The sequence below is a fragment of the Pseudophryne corroboree genome, chromosome 4 (genome assembly GCF_028390025.1).
Source record: "Pseudophryne corroboree isolate aPseCor3 chromosome 4, aPseCor3.hap2, whole genome shotgun sequence".
NCBI classification, from domain to species: Eukaryota; Metazoa; Chordata; class Amphibia; order Anura; family Myobatrachidae; genus Pseudophryne; species Pseudophryne corroboree.
This window is the reverse complement of record NC_086447.1, coordinates 760,400,714-760,421,873: the sequence shown is the minus strand read 5'-3', so window position 1 is coordinate 760,421,873 and position 21,160 is coordinate 760,400,714.

Below are 21,160 nucleotides of genomic sequence, written 5' to 3'. Positions count from 1 at the left end.
AACTGGACTGTGGGTCCTCCTTCCAGCACTTGCAGGGGGCGTGCAAATGGTGGAAGGCGCCACCTCTTCCCGTCCAGTGTTGGGAAGGTCAGGCATCGCAACCGACACAATTGGACTCTCCTTGGGGATTTGTGATTTCGAAGAATGCACAGTTCTTTGCTGTGCTTTTGCCAGCTTAAGTCTTTTCATTTTTCTAGCGGGAGGATGAGTGCTTCCATCCTCTTGTGAAGCTGACTCACTAGTCATGAGGAGCATAGGAGAGGGCCTTAGCCGTTCCTTGCCACACCGTGTCGTAAATGGCATATTGGCAAGTTTACGCTTCTCCTCAGACGCTTTTAATTTTGATTTTTGGGTCATTTTACTGAACTTTTGTTTTTTGGATTTTACATGCTCTCTACTATGACATTGGGCATCGGCCTTGGCAGACGACGTTGATGGCATTTCATCGTCTCGGCCATGACTAGTGGCAGCAGCTTCAGCACGAGGTGGAAATGGATCTTGATCTTTCCCTATTTTACCCTCCGCATTTCTGTTCTCCTTTTTTTATGTGTGGAATTATATGCCAGTAATATATCAATAGCAATGGCCTACTGTACTGTCTATACTACTACTGCTGGTCACCAAAATGCTGCACTGTCCTACTATATACTGCTCACAATAATGCAGCACAGAAATGGATAGTATATTTAACACAGAGCTGCAAGATACAGAAATGGCCTACTGTACTGTACTATATGTATACTGCTGGTCACCAAAATGCTGCACTGTCCTACTATATCCTGCTCACAATAATGCAGCACAGATATGGATAGTATACTTGACACAGAGCTGCAAGATACAGCAATGGCCTACTGTACTGTACTATATGTATACTGCTGGTCACCAAAATGCTGCACTGTCCTACTATATACTGCTCACAATAATGCAGCACAGATATGGATAGTATACTTAACACAGAGCTGCAAGATACAGCAATGGCCTACTGTACTGTACTATATGTATACTGCTGGTCACCAAAATGCTGCACTGTCCTACTATATACTGCTCACAATAATGCAGCACAGATATGGATAGTATACTTGACACAGAGCTGCAAGATACAGCAATGTCCTACTGTACTGTACTATATGTATACTGCTGGTCACCAAAATGTTGCACTGTCCCACTATATACCTCTCACAATAATGCAGCACAGATATGGATAGTATACTTGACACAGAGCTGCAAGATACAGCAATGGCCTACTGTACTGTACTACTATAATTATATATTGGTGATCCCCAGTCCCCACAATGCAGCACACTGAGCACAGATATTTGCAGCATACTGAGCACAGATATGGAGCGTTTTCAGGCAGAGAACTTAGATATTTTCAGCACACTGAGCACAGATATTTTCAGCACACTGAGCACAGATATTTGCAGCACACTGAGCACAGATTACGGAGCTTTTCAGGGAGAGAATGCAGCCACGTCCTCTCCGTTCAATCTCCAATGCACGAGTGAAAATGGCGGCGATGCGCGGCTCTTTATATAGAATACCAATCTCACGAGAATCCGACAGCGGGATGATGACGTTCGGGCGCGTTCGGGTTAACTGAGCAAGGCGGGAAGATCCAAGGCTGCCTCGGATCCGTGTAAAATAGGTGAAGTTCGGATCTTGGAGAACCGAACTCGCTCATCTCTAATTATAAGTATACTGCAAGGTGCAAAAGGCTGATACTGAAAATGTAGAAGAACATTACGTCTGTCGGGGTCACAAGATTAGGCAGAAACTAACATGGATGACTATTCTTTATTTCAATATCTACTGAAACATTTAAGAAAATAAGAAGTAAATCCAAGTTCAGCCCCTCAACACATTTCATCCCCTATGGTGATGTTCCTGAGCATATACAGTATAATTGCACCACTAGTTATGGTCCCTGTTTAAATAAGCTTAAAAAGAACAAATATATAAAACCATCAAGATCATTGTGAAAGCTGCCAGGTAGGTCCACAGGGATCTTCCGCACTTTTGATGTCTTTTGTTAGTCTTTCCTAGGAGTGGAAGGTTGGTTGATACAGGTCAAGATATCCTTGCTCAGATACAGTAAATGAGTGCCTACAGCTTGAGTACTCTCACTTCTCCTACTTGAGCTCCTAAATGTGAGCTGATAACTAAATCTTCTCAGAGCTTCTCCTTGAAAAGCAGGGTCATCTTAACAGCACTGAAGGCCCTGAGCAAAGCAATGCACTTTGCCCTATCTACCTATTCATGGGAATCCATTAAAAAAATCATAACTTACCCATCCTGCAGTCTGGTGCCTTCTCTCAATATGCTTCCAAAGAGTGAATGGCTGACAGCACTGTGGTAGTTCCAGCCATCCACCAATCAGCATTCTGACAGCAATTCACTGTCTGGTTGTAGCCTGGGTGGCAGATAGAGAATGCTGAACTCTAATTGGTGGATGCCTGGCCAATGTGATTGTGTATAATTCACAATCAGAGTGACTGGACAGCATTCTCTTCCTGCTTCCCAAAAGAAAGAGGTACAAGCCAGCCCCTGCTGAAAGACCCCTAAAATTGTGGGGCCTTGTGCAGCTGCCCAGTAGGCCTATTTGGCAGGATGGTCCTGGGAAAGATGGCCCTGGTGAAAAGGGTTGTGTAACTACAAAGAAAGGTTATACATAGCCCATTTAGATTTGCTTTTTTTTAATTTGTATGTTCCAAGGGAAGTTATCGTGAACAAAAAGCATTATGTTATTATTTTACAAAGTGTTCAGATTTGCAAAAAATAAATGGTTTCAGCTAGTATTGTATCCAAACTATGATATCTATACCGGCAATACAATTTTCTCCTCTTATAGAATAATCCTATCATTCCATTAAAGCTTAGAGTCACCCAGACAGATGGAAAGTGTAAACAGCAATAAACAGAACACTCACATTGTCATCTGTGCAACAAGGTCATGGTCCCTAGTCACATTTGCTCATTCCATATGGCAGCTTTGTTATCTTGGCAATATTCGAACAATAATCATACTCCTGAGATGATCAATGAAAACGTTCGCCATATATTCATAACTTTGGATTCCTGTAACAAATTACAATCACACCATCGGGTGAGAACAATCATTTCCATGCTGCTTCAAGTTGTCACACCAAATGATCATTTTCCAGCCACATAACTTTGTCATATATGACAAATGACATATATAGAATCCAAAGTGGGCCAAATTAGTAAATTTTCCTTAAGACCTTCATGTAGGAACTGTGCTCATAATATAACACATCCAAATGTTTGAATCTCAAATTGGAATAATGTGAAACTATATATATATATACTCGTATATATATATATATATATATATATATATATACTCGTGTACACAGTTGAGTCGCATCATTATGACCACCTCCTACATTTGACGTCGTCAGCGCATAGCCCATGAAGTACATCACATGTCGGGCGCTGGTGGGTACTGTATATAAGGTGTGTGATATGCCGTCTGCACACATATTACTCATTGCTGTCATGGATTAAAGGGGTGATTTATCCAAATTGCAAAAAAGGGGGGGTTATCGGCTTTCGGACCAAGGGTGGCAGTATTTCTGAAACAGCGCAGTTTGTGAACTGTTTGTGTGCTGCTATGGTGAAGGTGTATCACGAATAGTCAAATGGCACCATTGTGAATAACCGACGTGGAAACTGCGGAGCACTATGTGCCATTCATGTGAGAGGTGAATGTCGGCTATGAAGGTGCGTGAGGGCCGACTGACAAACTACAGTTGAGCAGCTAAGCATCAAAATGAACCTAGGGGCTACCAGACCTGTTTCTAAAATAACAGTTCATCCCGTTTAGCTGCTGTCCGTGCTGCACGCGGTGGTTACTCTGGCTATTAGCTGGTGGTCATATATTTGTGTGTATATATATATATATATATATACCAGCAAATAGAAAACCACAGCATTCGCCACCCCAGAAGTGGGGTGCAGTATCCGCACTCGCCACTAATAGGGTGGGGTGCATGTAGCCCATGGCCACCTACTCAAAAATATAGAAACAAAAAGTTCAGCAATCACCAAAATGAGCTCACTTATCCTCACAACATCTATGGATAAATTAATAAATGATGGGGGTTTGGTTAGTGAATTGGCCAATGCACGGAAGCTTGCATACCGCTCCAAGGTACCCCACCTTCATGCAGGTCCTACACTATCACCAAATCATCAAAATTAAAACCTGGCAACTGTATCACATAATATAACTGCAAAAATGCCCACTTGGTGTAAGGTGTACCTGCCATGAACTGCATGGCTTTTAAAAGGTACACTAGTCACCTGACACTGGCTGATAAATTACTAAAGGGCAGCTGACACAGGTTTAGGATAATTGGGGTGCATGAACAAAGTTTGTGGCCATAGTTAATGAGTTAACCAGGGATTAACCCTAAAATATACCAGCAAATAGAAAACCACAGCACTCGCCACCCCAGAAGCGGGGTGCAGTATCCGCACTCGCCATATATATACACAACATAGGCGGCACACATGAGACGATTCTTTTGCAGGAAAAACGTAGCTTTATTGTAGTATAGTCCTACATATGTTATGGGCTTCCGCAAACACTGGGATATAACAAACATTAAACATATATACCCTCACATTTACTCACATAATTATCAAACATGCCTCACCTGTCGGATGCCGCCATGTAGTCCCACCGGACTCCACACCACGGCCACTTTCAGTGATATCATGAATCTGCGCCAGTACACAGGGCACACTGCGGTATTTTTTCACATTTTTTTTAAAAATCTGGTCAGATCGCATTTCCCATTATAAGTATGGGAATGCAATGTGGCTTACTAAAAAAAAAGTGAATTCAAGGGTTTGGAGCAGTTTTTCATGAAAACTGCTCCAAATGCCCTTTTTCACATTATTTTAGTAAAAATAATGGCCCTCATTCCGAGTTGATCGGTCGCAAGGCGAATTTAGCAGAGTTACACACGCTAAGCCGCCGCCTACTGGGAGTGAATCTTAGCTTCTTAAAATTGCGACCGATGTATTCGCAATATTGCGATTACTAACTACTTAGCAGTTTCAGAGTAGCTTCAGACTTACTCTGCCTGTGCGATCAGTTCAGTGCTTGTCGTTCCTGTTTGACGTCACAAACACACCCAGCGTTCGCCCAGGCACTCCCACCGTTTCTCCGGCCACTCCTGCGTTTTTTCCGGAAACGGTAGCGTTTTCAGCCACACGCCCCTGAAACGCCGTGTTTCCGCCCAGTAACACCCATTTCCTGTCAATCACATTACGATCGCCGGAGCGATGAAAAAGCCGTGAGTAAAATTACTTTCTACATAGCAAAGTTACTTGGCGCAGTCGCAGTGCGAACATTGCGCATGCGTACTAAGCGGATTTTCATTGCGATGCGATGAAAAATACCGAGCGAACAACTCGGAATGAGGGCCAATGTTACTAAATAGACCTCTAAGACCCCTGGGGGCTATGGTGTCGAGAATACAAAATCCATCTACTCTCTAATTGTAGCAGTTTCCTGCCACGATCACCACCTCGCTTAGAAGGGGGAATATGGTCTATAAGCTTAGATCTAATCAAAGCCACTCCATGTTCCGCTGTAATGCAGTGTCTTGCCATTGGCTGATCTCTGTGCCCTGATTCAATGGCATTAGGAATGGCAGCTCTATGGCGTGCCATACATTCTCATAATTGACGCTCCATCTTCGCCACATAATATAAGCCACATGGGCACATCAAAACATAAAGTACATAGTGCATAGTACATGCAGGAAAATAATTGATGGTATATTTTTTACCAGTTCTGGGGTGATTGATGGTATTGCCCGTGATCATCGAACTACAGGTGGTACAACCCAGGTAATGAAAACAACCTGGTTTTTGGGTCATAAAGTGAATTGGTCTAGTGGATTTATTTAAATTGGTAACGTCCAATTTAACCAAAATATCTTTTACATTTTGAACTGTTATGAGAATCCAAGATATTAAATCCTGTACAGTACCAGACCACATAATTAGTAAGTTGTCAATAAATCTGGAATACAGTAATACTTGAGGAAAACAATTATCGCCATGAAAAAAAAGGGATTTTTCAACTTTACACATGAATTCGTTGGAGTAGGATGGGGCCACATTCAATCCCATCGCTACTCCTGACACCTGCAAGTAAAATTTACCATTAAATAAAAAATAGTTACAGGTTAAGACCAATTTTAGTAGTTGCATAAACAGAGAGATTGGTGGACCTACATAATGTGGATTATCTGTAATTAATTCTTGTACAGCCTCCATGCCCTCAGTATGAGGTATGCATGTGTATAAGCTAGTCACATCAACACTACACACAGTCAAATTCGTCAAATCAGCAGTTAGATTAGATAATTTATTAAGTAAATCAGTGGTGTCTTGTAGATATGCAGGAGTATGTTGCACACATGGATTCAGAATAGCATCTAAATAGTCAGATACAGGTTGGAATAACGATCCACTGGCAGAGATAAATAGTTCTGCCAGGAGTATCGTCAAGCCGTTTGTGCACTTTCGGCAAAGTATAAAACATAGGCGTAACCAGATAATCTATTGTCAAAGCCCATTTTAAAGAAGCCGAAATCCAAGTGTCAGGAATCAGCGTTCAGCAGCATCTCACTTACCAGCCAGTAGCGGATCTTGCCACGGGCAAGCAGGACTTTTGCCCGGGGCGCCGCCTTCCGGAGGGCGCCGGCGCCGTCCGGAGGGTGCCGCACCATGGCAAGATCCGCTGCTGCTGTGGTGCCCCCCGCTGTCGCGGCCCGCTGTCCCGCTGTCCGTTGTGAAGGGAAACTAGACGCTACGCGTCTAGTTTCCCTTCGTGGGCTGCCCGCTGTGAAGGGAAACTAGATGCTACGCGTCTAATTTCCCTTCCTGGAGAGGACCTTCACTGTAATGATGTGCGGTGCGCGTTGACGTAATCGCGCACCGCACAGCAAAGGTCCTCTCCGTGAAGGGAACTAGACGCTTAGCGTCTAGTTTACCTTTGTGGAGAGGACCTTTGCTGTGCGGTGCGTGATGACGTCATCGCGCACCGCACATCCTACAACAGTACAGGGGGCGTAACTGACCACGCCCCCCTGTATGAAGCCACGCCCCCTAATGCCGCCCGGGGCGCCTAAAGCCCCGGAACCGGCCCTATTACGAGCGCGCTGGTGTGCAGGCCTCCGGAGGTCACGGCCCCAGTCACGGCTGCGTGAATGCACTGTCCGCGAGCGTCATGTCCATTGTCCCTGTGTACTCCTGAACCTCATCCAGTGTGTACCCCGCTATGTGCCGGCATCTGTACAACATGGGCACCGCCATGATACTTGCGCTCAACTGACCTGAACATCCAATCCTGCAATGTGTTTGCACACATGATCCCGGCAACCAATCACTGCGGAGCAAGGGGTATAAATTCAGATCCGTGGCTCAGACTCATCGCCTCGGACAACGAGTCACATTCAGTGAACAGTTCTCCTGGTTCCTGTGTTCCTGTTTCCAGTGGCTTTCTTGTTTCTACTCCATCGTTTGATCTCCAGTCTTCAGTCATTCAGCTTGTTACGAACTCCAGCCACAGTCAGCCACCATACACCTTGCAGTAAGAGACTTTCTCCAGGTGTTTCTCCATTCACTCAACCTGTGCATTTAATTACCAGCATTCAACATTGTACATTGCATTCAGCACTTAATATAACAACTTGCTGTGTTAAGAACTGTCTCCTGCTTGGGCCTTGCTTGGCTTAATGAACATGTGCTTCCATACAGACTGTGTGCTTTTTATTATTGGTTTCTCACCATACACTGGAGTTTTGTTTGCTTCATCTGTTTATCATTACCATTATTATCAACTTTCAAGTCAACCATCTTTTTCATTTGTTATCAGTGACTTTTTAAAACTCATTTCATCAGAATCATTTACTGCCATTCATTCTTGTCATCAACTGTATTTGTTTACCATCCATATATCATTCCGGCTGTTGCTGACTTCCAAGTCAATCATCATTTGTTTTCCTCATTGACTTTCAACCATCAGTTTACCATTGTGTTCCAGTTGCTGTATTTCCCCTGTGTGCTAATAAACATCAGGTGCACATGCACAGGACTTTTCTTCAGCCTCCTCGTTTTCTCTACCACACCTACACTGACCCACTAGTGCCCACTCCGGGGACAGACAAAGTTACAGACCTGACAGTTTGTCCGAGGCCCACGGACCCGGATGGTGGTCAGCGTGTGGGGTCAGGGGCACTCCAAAGTTTAATGTCACGACTTGATGGTCAAGAGTCTGCACAACAGCATATTATACAGTTTCTTCAAGGGAGGTCCTCCCGACTGGACACTCTACAACAATCCTTTTCAACTCCTGTCCTTCCAGCTCCATCTTCAGCTTCAGTTCCAGTTTCCAGTTCTGCGGCTTCCAGTCCTCCAGTTGCTCCTGTTTCAGCATCCCATATTCATCTCCCTACACCGAGTAAATTCGATGGCAACCCTAAAATGTGTTGTGGATTCCTGAACCAATGTGAAGTCCACTTTGAATTGCTGCCGCAAAATTTTCCAACACCCAGAGCAAAGGTTGCATACATTGTGTCCCTTCTGTCTGGCTCTGCCTTGAATTGGGTCTCCCCGCTATGGGAACGAGCGTATACTCTTCTGAACAACTGTACAGATTTTGTTGCTGCATTCCGATGCATCTTTGATTAACCTGGGTGTACAATATCTGCTTCCTCAGATAGCCTTCAGATTCACCAGGGAACACGTACTGTGGGACAATATGTTATCCAGTTCCAGACATTGGCATCAGAAGTAAAGTGGAATAACCAGGTGTTGGTTGCCGCCTTCTGGCATGGTCTGTCCGACCGCATAAAAGATTAATTAGTTACCCGAGATCTCCCAGAGCAACTGGAAGCTTTAATTTCTCTATGTGTAAAATTGGACTTGCACTTACATGAACAAACCAGTGAAAGCTCTCGAAGTGACCATCGCAAGCATTGAGTTATGCCTCAAGTACCCATTACCTCTGATGAGCCTATGCAGGTGAATAGGTCCCGCTTAACGCCTGAGGAGCGGTCAAGAAGGTTACGGGAAAGACTGTGTCTATATTGTGCTGCTGCTGGTCATCTGATCGGTTCCTGTCCTGCTCGTTCGGGAAACGCCAGGTCCTAACTTGTAAAGGAGGAGTCAAGTTAGAAACTTTAATCAAAGCTCCTTCTTCCCAAGATCTCACCCTGCCTGTTACCTTGGTAACAGAGTGGTCTTCAGTCTTTATCCACCTTAGTGGATTGCGGTGCTGCTGGGAACTTTATCACGCAGGCTGCAGTGGACAGAATCCATCTTCCTGTTTCAAAGCTGTCTCATCCAGTCTACCTCATTGCCGTGGATGGAAGTCATATAGCTGAAGGTTCCATCATTCAGCAAACCAAGCCAGTGGTCCTAGGAGTGGGCTTTCTTCATTCAGAGCTCATTGAATTCTTGGTCATCCCGAAAGCCACCTATGAGATCATATTGGGTATGCCCTAGCTTCAATTGCACAATCCACAATTTGACTGGTCCCCACTACAGCTTACAGCATGGAGTCCTTCCTGTTTCCACTCATGTTAGGCTCAAGTGCATCCAGTGAGATCTTCAGGGTTAAAGCTCCAGTCTGGTCTTCCAGAGGCCTACCAAGATTTTGCTGATGTCTTCAGTGAAAAGGCAGCTGATGTTCTGCCTTCCCATCGAGAGTGGAATTGCCCCATCGATCTAGTTCCATGGAGTAAGCCACCCAGAGGGCGCACTTACCCTCTCTCCGTTCTTGAGACTCAAGCTATGAGTGAGTATATAAAGGAGAATCTACAGAAAGGGTTCATCCGTCCGTCATCGTCTCCAGCTGGTGCGGGGTTTTCTTCGTTAAGAAGAAAGATGGAGGATTACGCCCCTGCATCGATTATCGGGTTTTAAATGACATTACTATTAAAAACAGCTATCCCTTGCCACTTATTACAAAACTGTTTGACAGAGTCAGAGGCGCTTGCATCTTTACTAAGTTAGATCTCCGTGGGGCTTACAATCTCATCAGGATCCGAAGTGGCGATGAGTGGAAAACCGCCTTCAAAACCCGCAATGGCTACTACAAATATCTAGTGATGCCCTTCGGTTTAAGCAGTTCCCCGGCGGTATTCTAGAACTTTGTCAATGAAGTGTTTAGAGATCTTCTGTATAAATGTGTGATAGTCTACCTCGATGACATCTTGATATTCTCTCGTGACTTACCTTCCCCTCACCAACAAGTGAAAGAGGTTCTTCGACGTCTTCAACAGAATCATCTTTATGGTAAACTATCTAAGTGCACGTTTGAAGCTTCTTCAATGTCCTTCCCAGGGTACATAATCTCCGGTTCTGATCTTCAAATGGACCCAACTAAATTGGAGGCTATAGAGAGCTGGTCTCTTCCTACAACACTCAAGTCGGTTCAATGCTTCATTGGCTTTGCCAACTACTATAGAAAGTTCATTAAAGGATTTTCCACATTGATAGCTCCAATTACTTGCCGCACTCGGACAGGGGTGAATCCTTCCCAATGGTCTGAACAAGCACTGACTGCCTTTCAAAAAATTAAACAAGCCTTTGTTTCAGCTCTTGTGTAACAACAGCCAGATGTCAACAAGGCTTTCGTGCTAGAAGTGGACACCTCAACAGTTGGTGTGGGCGCAGTCCTGTCCCATGTTGGCGCTGATGGTAATGCTCACCCTTGTGGGTTTTGCTCTTGTAGATTCTTGCCCGCTGAGATGAACTACTCCATCGGTGATCAGGAACTTCTAGCAATCATACTAGCTCTGGAAGAATGGAGGTATCTGTTGGAGGGTGCAAGATTCCCCATTACCATCTATACCGACCATAAGAACCTCCTTTACTTAAAGGCAGCGCAGTGTCTAAATCCTCGGCAAGCAAGGTGGGCCTTATTCTTTTCTCATTTTGATTTTAAGTTGCAGTTTTGACCTGGCTCTCAAAATGTCAAAGCAAATGCTTTATCTTGCTCCATGAGCTCCAATGAATAATCTTCAGAACAAGTCTCTTGTCCAGTATTTAATCCTGTTGTTTTTTCTGCTACTAATGTATCCCTAGTTCCGCCTCCAGGCAAGATGTTCATTTCTTCTGAGCTTCATCCAAATCTCCTGTCCTGGGCTCATACAGTATGTCCAAGTTCACTGGTCACCCAGGAGTTCTAAAGACTTTCAAGTTCTTGTCTCAAACCTACTGGTGGTCCCACATGAAAGCAGATATTCAAGAATTCGTAGCTTCATGTCCCAAGTGTGCTCAGCACAAAGTTCCTCGTCAGGCCCCTGCGGGTCAACTATTGCCAGACTCTATCCCAAGTCGTCCCTGGTCTCATCTGTCGATGGATTTTATTTCGGACCTTCCTCCTTCTAAAGGGTATGATACCAACTGGGTAGTGGTCAACAGATTTTCGAAAATGGCTCATTTTGTTCCAGTCATGGTGTTGCCTTCTACTTCAAAACTTGCACAATTATTCCTCCGTGAAATCTTCAGATTACATGGACTTCCAACTGACATAATATCTGATTGAGGAGTGCAGTTTGTGGCAAGATTCTGGAGGGCTCTGTGCTCTGCGCTGCAAGTTAAACTTAAGTTCTCTACAGCCTATCATCCTCAAACAAATTGTCAGAGAGGTTAAACCAAGAGCTTGAGACCTTTTTAAGACTCTATATTTCTTCCTCACAGGATGACTGGGTAGATTTATTGCCTTGGGCGGAATTTGCTCATAACTTCCGTTACCATACGTCCACAGATACTACCCCTTTCTTTGCCGTTTATGGCCAACATCCCAGAGTTCCGGATTTTCAAGATCTGCCCATCATAGATGTACCCGCAGCCTCTTCAGTTCTTCAACAGTTCTCTCAGATTTGGAAAAAGATTCATCTATCTCTCAAGAAAGTATCTCATCATTATAAAGTCTTTGCTGATTGAAAAAGGCAAGCAGTTCCCAGTTTAAAGCCGGGTGATAAAGTCTGGCTGTCTACCCGAAACCCCAATGGAATTCGCTCCACGATTTATTGGTCCATTTCCAGTAGAGCGTGTCATCATCAATTGAAATTGCCTTCCTATTTGAAAGTTCCCAACTTATTTAATATTTCTCTCCTTAGATCCTTGATTCTTAACCGTTTCCAGAAAGTTCTTCCAGCTGCTCCAAAAGTTCAGACTCATCGGGGTGTGGAATACGAGGTTGAGAAGATCCTGGAGTCTCGTTGTCGGTAAGGTCGTCTACAAAATCTGATTGACTGGTCCGGAAATGGTCCTGAGGAGAGGAGTTGGATCAACGCCACTGATGTTCATGCTCCACGGTTAGTTCCAGCCTTCCACAGACTCTTTCCTTTCAAGCCTCGGGGGTGTTCGGTGCCCACCCATAAAGGAGGGGGTACTGTCACATATCGGTGTTCAGCAGCATCTCACTTACCAGCGCGCTGGTGTGCAGGCCTCCAAAGGTCATGGCCCCAGTCGCGGCTGCGTGAATGCACTGTCCACGAGCATCATGTCCATTGTCGCTGTGTACCCCTGAACCTCATCCAGTGTGTACCCCGCTGTGTGCCGGCGTCTGTACAGCATGGGCGCCACCATGACACTTGCGCTCAGCTGACCTGAACATTCAATCCTGCAATGTGTTTGCACACATGATCCTGGCAACCAATCGCTGCAGAGCAAGGGGTATAAATTCAGATCCGTGGCTCAGTCTCATCGCCTCGGACAACGAGTCACATTCAGTGAACAGTTCTCCTGGTTCTTGTGTTCCTGTTTCCAGTGGCTTTCTTGTTTCTACTTCGTCGTTTGATCTCCAGTCTTCAGTTATTCAGCTTGTTACAAACTCCAGCCACAGTCAGCCACCATACAACTTGCAGTAAGAGACTTTCTCCAGGTGTTTCTCCATTCACTCAACCTGTGCATTTAATTACCAGCATTCAGCATTGTGCATTGCATTCAGCACTTAATATAACAACTTGCTATGTTAAGAACTGTATCCTGCTTAGGCCTTGCTTGGCTTAATGAACGTGTGCTTCCATACAGACTGTGTGCTTTTTATTATTGGCTTCTCACCATACACCGGAGTTTTGTTTGCTTCATCTGCTTCTTCTGTTTATCTTTACCATTATTATCAACTTTCAAGTTAACCATCATTTTCATTTGTTATCAGTGACTTTTTAAAACTAATTTCACCGGAATCATTTACTGCCATTCATTCTTGTCATCAACTGTATTTGTTTACCATCCATATATCATTCCTGCTGTTGCTGACTTCCAAGTCAATCATCATTTGTTTTCCTCATTGACTTTCAACCATCAGTTTACCATTGTGTTCCAGTTGCTGTATTACCCCTGTGTGCTAATACACATCAGGCGCACATGCGCAGGACTTTTCTTCAGCCTCCTCGTTTTTTCTACCACACCTACACTGACCCACTAGTGCCCACTCCAGGGACAGACAAAGTTACAGACCTGACACCAAGCCTGTTTCTCTGCATTCAATAATAACGTGTCAAGTTCCTTTTTATACTTAACAGTAGGGTCCATAGTCAATAATTTGTATGTAGTATGGTCTTGCAATTGTCACATACATTCATTATTGTATTTGTCCAAATCTTGAACCACTACCGCGCCGCCTTTATCGGCACTGCATATGTTTATATCAGTTCTAGTCAGTGATGGAACTACTGCCAGCGCAAGCTGGCCACTGTCAAAGGGCCCAAAGCCGGCGCGGCATGTAATGAGTCAAACTGACTAATTACATGCCGCTGTGTGCTGCGGGCCACCGCCACCCGCCGAGGAGAAGAGCGCAGTGTAATTGGTGACACACTAAGTTCCATGTATTTGTGAGTTATCATTAAAATGCCTGTTGAAACTTATTGGTGAGTGCCTACATTTCCAATTCCCTATATACTGGCCCTCAAAGCCCTTGTGGAGCACCGCACTGTTGATCCTATGAAGCCTGGAGTGTGAACCTATCCAAATGTTTATATATATATATATATATATATATATATATGTATGTGTGTATGTATGCACTTTGAGATCATAACACCAATGACAATCTAGCTAAATTTGGGCTTCACACCATATTACTCCACAATATACATCAATCTGTGCAGACAATATTAAAGTCCCAGGCAACTTTGGTGTATCGACAGAGGGTCTCTATGTGCACATGGGGGCCCAATTATCTTGATAAATGGTGGCATGCTATGCAGCTGTATACCTCCTTTAGCAATGAACAAAACAACTAAATCTTTCATAGCTTAACTGTGGAACTAACGCTCAGGCCATCATCACAGAGCTTTAATGGCTCCTATCTATGGGAAGGGGATCCAGAGTGATCCCTTCTACCCCTCTGTCCCTCACAGTCTGCATGCGACACTGACACTGCTAGGAAAGAACTTGCTATTAGTGGGAAAAGGTAGGCTCTATAGATTCCCCAGGACGAAGCTTTTCACAAGTGCTGGCCTGGCTCTGCATGATTGATAAATGGGACCAGTAGGGAATATCAAACCCCCCCCAATAAGGACATAAGTAGCGGCTGTGTTTTACAAATATTGATAAATAGGCCGCATGATGTAAGTCTTTTCAAACAGGCTGGATTGGCTGGTGAACTGAATTTGTATTTGCACCACTGTACAAATAAGTTTTGGTATGAAGTGTCTCTCCATTTTGTTTATTTTTATGGCGTTAAAAAGTCTAAATGTAATCCTTAGTTACATTTGTCTAGATCTTGGTGTTTATTTTGTACTTGTGTTGCATTTTGCAAAAGTGCAAATATTGGCCCTCATTCCGAGTTGTTCGCTCGCAAGGCGAATGTAGCAGAGTTACACACGCTAAGCCGCCGCCTACTGGGAGTGAATCTTAGCTTCTTAAAATTGCGACCGACGTACGCGCAATATTGCGATTACAAACGAGTTAGCAGTTTCTGAGTAGCTTCAGACTTACTCTGCCTGTGCGATCAGTTCAGTGCTTTTCGTTCCTGGCTGACGTCATAAACACACCCAGCGTTCGCCCAGGCACTCCCACCGTTTCTCCGGCCACTCCTGCGTTTTTTCCGGAAACGGTAGCGTTTCCAGCCACACGCCCCTAAAACGCCGTGCATCCGCCCAGTAACACCCATTTCCTGTCAATCACAATGCGAACGTCGGAGCGATGAAAATGCCGTGAGTAAACTTACTTTCATCATAGTAAAGTTACTTGGCGCAGTCGCAGTGCGAACATTGCGCATGCGCACTAAGAGAATTCTCACTGCGATGCGATGAAAATCTCCGAGCGAACAACTCGGAATGAGGGCCTTTGTCAAGCTAAGTATAAAGCTAATAAGTGTTCAACTTTCAGAAATAACTGAACAAAAATACACTAATTAGTGACAACTGAGATTGTGTACAGTGTATACAAAGTACACACATGTGTGCGTGAAAAAAAATATATATATAGTCACAGGTGCGAGATGCAGAATGTGAGATGCCAGCTTCTCTGTAAATTCGCATTACAAATTCATTTTGCAGCCCAATTACAATCTGGCATTGAACCAGTCAGAGTAAACTCGCATTTTTCCATTCGCGCCTTATTGAGGGTGAGAGATGGTAGGGGAAATCCTGATTTTAAGGTTTAAATGCCGCATCACCAGGCAGAACCCCTTGGACACTCCCACTTATGACTAATTAGGCAATTGGAAGTTTACAATTAGCTTAATTAGTCCAAAAATTACATGTCATTTTTTGGGGGTTAAAAAAATGCCTTATGCACCCCAAATTTAATTAGAGTATTCTTTTTTTGAAAAACAATTGCTTTTTATAATTTAATTTTTTTTTTTTTTTTAAATTCACCTCAAAGTACCCCATAAGCATCTTTTTTCCTACTTTTGTTGCATTTTCTTTTTTTGGGTATGAAAGTAAATGAAAAGAGTTTGCTGTTTAGCATTTTTGTTTAAATGCACAAATCAATCATTTAACACCAATTAAAAACCTCCAGTACTTTCCTTATGCCAACTAACAGCCTTCTGTATGATTCTGCAAACAAAATTGTCACTTTATTTGGGTCTAGGAAGGTCACCCCACTTTTTCATGTACTTCTCTTGTCAAACATTTTGCAAACCCCCCACTGTGGGTACCATTTATAGGATATGTGAGGGGGGTGGGGGGATGGTTGGGCTAGACTGCACACCCTAACTACATGTAATGAGAGTTACTACCATGGTGAAACTTTTAGTGCCACACACAGAAAGAAAAGATACAGGTGCACTTTTCAAACATTACTAATGAGAATTGTAATAAATTTAGCAATGAAATATCAAGTAAAAGAGAGGGTTTTTTGCATAATTTTGGATCCAGGTAACTTCATCATTTGGTAAATCCCTAACATTCTAGGGTTTCAAGTGTAGGGCGTGGGACACTTCCAAGCCAGCCCAACTAAACCACCCAAAGGCACCACACTAGTGAGAGATAGCAAGTGAAGTGTTAAAGAGTGTTAGATATGTGAGAGAAGCTACTATGTTACATTGTGATGCCTTGAAGCAGCCCAGCCAAAGCAATAAAGTGGGCCCCATGCCCCAAACCTCATCTCATAACTGACATACTACATACATTTATTCAGGTTTTACCTATAATTGTGCCTTGTTCAATGTGTAGTCAGCAAATGCAAGGGTTCCTACTTAAAAACAGGGGCAGGTGGGAGGGGTGGTAATCTAGGTTGAAGGCATCTCTTTGGCTTCAAATGTACATACATATACACAGGGCTATATCAGTGGTGGAGCAATCTTTAACGCCATTCCTGAAGCACTTTTGGAAAATGGCATCATCAGGAATGCCATTCCGGAACCTCCTGCCGGTGCCAGCATTTTTCTTTATTACGGTTGGATGCGGGGATAAGGGAAGAGCACAGTGTGTTCATATGCTTCCCCGCCAGTGTCTTGGGAGCACCAGGAACACTGTGTAAAATGCCCTCCCAAAATGGCCACTGCAACGCAGGAGACAGATGGTAGAGGTCATACTTGACCTCTAGCATCTGTCAGTGATGCAGAAGTGCCAGGAGCAGCTGCAGAAATGCATCTTTTCCCTGTGAAATCCCTGACAACAAGCATGAAACCCCTGGCAATGAGTAGAAGACCCCTGGCAATGAGCAGGAAACCCCTGACAATGAGCAAAAAAATCCTTGGCAATGAGTAAGAGACCCCTGGCAATGAGCATGAAACCCCTGGCAATGAGCAGGAGACCCCTTTCAATCTTGCAATGAGCAGAACCCCTGGCAATGAGCTCAACCCCTGGCAATGAGCATTACATGAGTCCCCTGGCAATTAGCGTGGAACCTAGAGCTTGAAACATCTGACAATGAGCAGGTAATTTATAACTAATTAGAAGCCTTATTGTGGGACATCATTTGTAAGGGGCATTATTGTGTGTGGGGCATACAATTGTGTCAGGAGCATAACTGTGTGTGGCATAATGTGTAATAAGCATTATGACGTATGCAATAATTTGAAATGGGCAATACGGTGTGTGGCATAATGGGAAATGGGCATTAAGGTGTGTGTCAATGTGTAATGGGCATTACGGTGTGTTTCATTGTGTAATGGGCACTATGGTGTTTGGCATAATGTATAATGGGCATTACAGTTTGTGTCATATTGTGGAAGGGGCATTACTGAATGGAGAACAAATACCAAATAATGTAAGGGGCATGAATCAGAATCCCCCCCCCCCCTTCCCTATGGTGGCCAATGTCTGGGCATGCAGCTTGCAAAACTTGGGTATAAAGTAGTTTGTTCCTGCAAGGCCATGCCCCTGGCAGTGAGACCCCTTTTTTGGCACGCGCAAATTCTTTATTCTTGTCAAGGAAAATTCTTTATTCTTACAAAGGTGCCCCGCCCACTGTAGCTTCACCCAACATTACCCACAGCTCCGCCCATTGCTACCCACCCCCAGAAGTTCCTGAACCTATTTTTCTACAAAAATAGCACTGCATATACATACTATAGGATATGTAGGGGATCCTAAACTGCACACCCTAACTACATGTAATGAGAGCTGCTACCATGCTGAGACTTTTAGTGCTACACACAAAAAATAAGAATGCATGTGCACTTTCCAAATATTACTAGTCAGAATTGTAATAAAGCAATTAAACATTAAGTAAAAGAGAGATTTTTTTGTCATAATTTTGGCCAAAGTTCTGGGCTTACTCATTGCATCCAGGCAACATTGTCATCTGTAAGTCCCTAACATTTTATGGGTTCAAGTCTAGGGCGTGGGACACCCCCAAGGCAGCCCAACCAAATCACCCCAGGGCACCACACTAGTAAGAGATAGTAAGTGAAGTGTTAAAGTGTGTTGAGGACAGGTGTGTACACATGGTGAGATAAATCTGTAAGATTTTGACTATATAGTCAAAATGTTAAGGAAAGTTAGTGCTCATCTCAAGGTATTAGGCAGCTTGCGATACTGATTCGATCCCGATGCACGCTCCCGTGGGGTCGGTACCGCAAGGCTAGATAGACTGTGCAGGCAAGTCAATCTTGACTATCTAGTGTACTATCTGGTACAAAGTATAGTCAAAATTGGCACTTAGATAAAATCGTATATAGACAAAATCGAAAGTACATATAGTCAAAATCTGTGCTATCTGGGCTATGGGGGAGTTCAAGGGAAATCGCATAGTCAAAATCAGGCATAGACAATATCTCACCGTGTGTACACACCTTTAGATTAAGTGAGAACAGGCTACTATGGGCCTAATTCAGACCTGATCGGTGCTGTGCATTTTTGCACAGCAGCCGATCAGGTCTGAACTGTGATTGCACCGGCGCCGCAGTGCAATGGTGCATGCCAGACAGCCGACGGCTATCTCAGCCCTGCAATCGCCTCTGCCTGATTGACAGGCGATGCTTTCGCACTTCAGGAGTAGTTCCCGGCCAGCGCAGCTTTTGTGTGCTGGCAGGAGCTACTCGTCGCTGCCCTGGTCGCAGCGGCTGCGTGTAACCGTACGCAGCCGCTGCGGCCTGCTCCCCACACAGTCCAGCCACGCCTGCGTTGGCCGGACCACACCTACAAAATGGTGGCCAAACACTGCCGTGCCGCCCCCCTCCCGCCCAGCGACCGCGGCAGAGGCAATCGCTAGGCAATGACAGCCGTCGGACTGCAGCACTGGCGCATGCGCACTTCTGACCTGATTGCTGCGCTGCGATGAACGGCAGCATGCGATCAGGTCAGAGTGACCCCCATTGTGCACATACACTAGCTCTAGGATTTGAGCAAGCCTACATCCACAGACGATCTTTGGTTCTCCAAGATGTTTGGAACAACCTCCCTGCTGAGTTTCTTCAAAAACTGTGCAAGTGTACTTAGAAGAATTGACGTTGTTTTGAAGGCAAGGGGTGGTCACACCAAATATTGATTTGATTTTAATTTCTCCTCATCATTCATTTTGCATTTTGTTTATTGCTAAAAATAAATTATTAACTAGAGATGAGCGGGTTCGGTTCCCTGAGAACCGAACCCCCCCCGAACTTCTCTACCCAAGCCCGGATCCGAGCACGGCTCAGGTTTTCCCACCTGACTCGGAAACCATAACGAGGCAAAACGTCATCATCCCGCTGTCGGATTGTTGCAGGGTTTGGATTCCATATAAGGAGCCGCGTGTCGTGGCCATTTTCACTCCGGCATTGGAGAGTGTAGCGATAGGAAGTGTCTCTGTCCTCAGTGTCTGTGCGGGAGGGAAAGTGTGGTGGCGATTCTAGTGCTGTCTTGTGCTGCTCAACCCAGTGTAGTGTCTTATGCTGCATCAGTCCAGTCACAGTGGTGGTGACCTCTGCTGCCATATGTCCAGTGTGGCTGTATAAGTCCAGTGCAGTGGTGCTGTGTTGTCCTGCATCAGTACAGTAATAGTGTCTTGTGCTGCATCAGTCCAGTCACAGTGGTGGTGTCCTCTGCTGCCATATGTCCAGTGCTGCTGTATAAGTCCAGTCCAGTGGTGGTGTCCCTGTGCTGCTGTATAAGTCCAGTGGTGCTGCCAAATATGTCCAGTGGTACTGCCGTATATGTCCAGTGGTACTGCCATATATGTCCAGTGGTACTGCCGTATATGTCCAGTCCAGTGTTACTGCCGTATATGTCTAGTGATACTGCCATATAATTCCAGTGGTACTGGCGTATAAATCCAGTGATACTGCCGTATAAATCCAGTCCAGTGATACTGCCATATAAGTCCAGTCCAGTGGTACTGCCTTATAAGTCCAGTGATACTGCCGTATAAGTCCAGTGATACTGTCGTATATGTCCAGTGATACTGCCGTATAAATCCAGTGGCATTGGCGTATAAATCCAGTCCAGTGATACTACCGTATATGTTCAGTGATACTGCCATATTAATCCAATCCAGTGGCACTGCCGTATAAGTCCAGTCCAGTGGTGCTGCCATATAAGTTCAGTGGTGCTTGTCATGACTGTGGTTTTTGTGAACCAGGTGTTAGTGAAGTCTGTGCGGGCAACTGGAGGACTATGTGAATATTAGGCTAGTCTGTAGGAATCAGTGAGAAGAAGGAGCAATCCCTGACCGGGGATCGAACCCGGGCCTCGGCAGAGGAAGTCGTATCTTGACCACTGGATCACCAGGGACTTTGATAGCAGGATGACGAATGTATAGGTGAGACTGTACTGGATATAGTGTCACAGGAGTAGGTGCTTATGTACTCAAGGTTACTGGTGAGATAGTAAGACGGACTGGTTACTGGTGAAACTGAGAACCGGGCTGGTTACCGGTGAGACTGGGATGCAACTGTAATCCGGGCTGGTACTGGATATAACTGGAAATGCAACTGAAAGCAGAACGATGACTGTGGCTGTGACTTTAAGATGAGACGGTAGAATACTGCAGCTGTGGTTTTAAGTTGAGACTGTGGAATACTGCGACTGTGACTTTAAGATGAAACTATGGAATACTGCAACTGTGCCTTTAAGTTGAGACTGTTGAATACTGTGACTGTGACTTTAAGATGAAACTATGGAAAACTGCAACTGTGCCTTTAAGATGAAACTGTAGAAATACTGGATATCAATGGTAACACAAATGTAATCCAAACTGGGTAGCAAAGGAACAGAGTTTTTACAGG